The sequence below is a fragment of the Triticum dicoccoides genome, chromosome 6A, assembly GCF_002162155.2.
Source record: "Triticum dicoccoides isolate Atlit2015 ecotype Zavitan chromosome 6A, WEW_v2.0, whole genome shotgun sequence".
NCBI lineage: Eukaryota > Viridiplantae > Streptophyta > Magnoliopsida > Poales > Poaceae > Triticum > Triticum dicoccoides.
Window position 1 is genome coordinate 49,316,188 of NC_041390.1, and position 2,885 is coordinate 49,319,072.

The following is a 2,885-nucleotide window of genomic DNA, read 5'->3' on the forward strand; positions in this document are numbered from 1 at the left end:
GAGAAGACCGAGAAATTATAGTGGTAATTGAGTAGAGGGGCACCTGGTAATTATAGTGGTGGAGATCATGGAAGAGAAGGAATCTCCTGAGGTGCACAAGAACGTCGTCCTCTCAGATCTAACTCCTCCTAACAGTGGTGGCCCTTTCACCAAGTAATCGCATGCAGGACTACTTAACTTGTTTTCTTTCGATGGGCATAAGAATGGATAATTGTCATGCCATGTCTGCATTGTGACCACGAGATTGTCGTCTTGTTTTGATTGCTTGTTCCTTGTTAAATTCTCGCGGGTGCCCGATTTCAACATTGTGCATTTTGCTTTGTCACACAGTTGATGGTTGCCTTTCTATAGTATACAGGGCACATGTGTACGCAATATCCATTAATTAATTTTACCTTTGTTTATGTGCCTGTGTTTAGATGTTTTGGGCGCCATGAGACCCCTTATTGGGAAGTTGGACATGCTTCTCCTTAGGGATGCTCCTCAGAAATGCTGCTCCAAGAGGATCAAGGACAGGATGCGCCTCCTCAAGGATGACGTTCAAAAGATAAGTTCCTACCTTGATGAACTATTAGAAGTGGAAGACCCTCCGCCAATGGCCATGTGCTGGATGAATGAGGCACGCGACCTGTCTTATGACATGTAGGATTACGTCGACAGCTTATTATTTGTGCCGCCTGAAGATCCCTCCCTTTTTGCCAACAACATCAAGGCCACCAGATCCCTCCGCAAATGGTTCAGTCGTGTCAAGACTTCCCAGACTCAGGTTATTAGTGCAGAAACGTTATCAGAATTCAGGAGGTATGTCCAGGAGGCCATTCAACGGCACCAGAGGTATAATCTCCATTCTTGCAGAACCTTGAGGCGTAGCTTTGTGTCCCATGGCCCTATGGTTCTTCCAAGGCCATATGAAGAAACTGCAGACATAGTAATCGATGGCCGGATGAATGAATTTATCAACTCACTGGCTACCGATGGGGACCAGCAGCTCAAGGTGCTTTCTGTTCTTGGATCTGCTTGTCTTGCTAAAACCACACTTGCTAGAGTGTTGTACAACCGATTTAGGAAGCAATACAATTGCCGAGCTTTCGTTCGAGTATCCAAGAAACCTGATATGAAGAAAATTTTCTGTGACATGCTCTCGCAACTACAGCGGCAACATCCTCCGCAACATTGTAGGGAAATTGATCTCATTCACGATATCAAGCAATATCTACAAGATAAAAGGTAGTGCCTTTTTTCTTCTTTCAAGATATATCAAAATTCCCATGTTCCCTGAACTCTAGAGTTGATTATCTGTATGCAGGTATTTAATTATTATTGATGATGTATGGGCTGCATCAGTATGGGATACTATTAATCATGTTTCTCCAAAGGGTAATCATGGCAGCAGAATAATAACAACTACACAGATCGAAGATGTTGCATTAACATGTTGCTGCTATCAGTCAGAGTATGTTTTTGAGATGAAACACCTAGATGATGGTCATTCTAGAAAGCTTTTCTTTAACAGACTTTTTTGCTCTGAAAGAGATTGTCCTGAACAGTTCAAAGATGTTCTAAATGAAATAGTTGAAACATGTGATGGTTTGCCGTTAGCCACAGCCAGCATAGCAAGTGTTTTAGCAAGCCAGCCTGTCATGTCAACTGATCTTTTGACATACATCCATCGGTCCTTAAGCTCTTGTTTCTCGGCATCAGAAAGAACTAGACAAGCATTGAATCTGAGCTTTAACAGTCTTCCTCAATATTTGAAGACATGTTTGCTTTATCTTAGTATGTATCCAGAGGGCTACACAATCTTGAAGGATGATTTGGTGAAGCAATGGGTGGCTGAAGGTTTGATCTATACGACAGAAGGGCAAGACATCGGGAAAGTTGCAGAAAGCTATCTCGATCAACTTATTGGTAGAAGATTCATCCAACTGATATGTGCCAACTACAACAATGAGGTGTTATCCTGTGCAGTGCATGGCATGGTACATGATCTTATTGCACACAAATCTGCAGAAGAGAATTTCATTATGGCAATAGACTACAGCCGAAAGAAGGTGTCACTCTCTCAAAAGGTCCGTCGACTATCTCTGCTCTTTGGTAATGCAAAATATGCCAAGACACCAGCAAACATCACAAAGGCACAAGTTCGGTCACTTGGATTTTTTGGAGTACTCGAGTCTATGCCTTGTATTACAGAGTTCAAGCTTCTTCGTGTCCTGAACCTTCAACTGTTCGGTCATGCTGGCGATGACGTTGGCCCTGTAGACCTCACTGGAATTTCAGAAATGTTTCAACTGAGATATTTGAAGATTGCAGGTAATGTCTGCATAAAACTGCCAAACCATGTGCTACAATGTTTGGAAATACTGGATATTCCGGATGCAAGAGTTGCTTGTGTTCCACGAGATATCCATTTACCAAACTTGTTACACCTTGGTCTTCCTGTTGATAAAAATCTGCTGGATTGGATTAACAGCAGGATGTCTCTCAGTGTGGAGAGTATGCAAGCTGCAGGATCTTCACCTCACCAGATCTTCTGCACTTTCTTCTGACCATCTGAATAGAAGCATGAGTTCTATTATATCTTTACTTGGAGGACATGGCAACCTGAAAACTTTAGTAGTGGCTCATGGCTCATCGGCTAAAAATGCTCGTGGCGTTTCAGACGTCACCCTGTCATGGGATCTCCTGGCACCCCCACTTCTCCAGAGATTTGAGAGCAGCAGGACCACTAGACCGACACGCGCCACCGGCCATCCTGAGACCCGCGCAGGACACCGGTTGACCAACGAGGATGCCCCGCCGCCACCTTCCCTCGGGCACACATGGCTTTGCCTATGTCCCCTTCGGCAACGGGCGAAGCAGGTAAGGGGAGGGGAGGCCTGGTG

The 2,885-nt window shown here is 44.3% G+C and overlaps 1 pseudogene; it reads left to right on the forward strand.

Annotated features, from left to right (window-relative positions):
- The window catches only part of LOC119314676, a 9,543-nt pseudogene extending 6,693 nt beyond the window's left edge, over nt 1-2,850 (forward strand).
- Nucleotides 2,851-2,885: the final 35 nt, after the last annotated feature.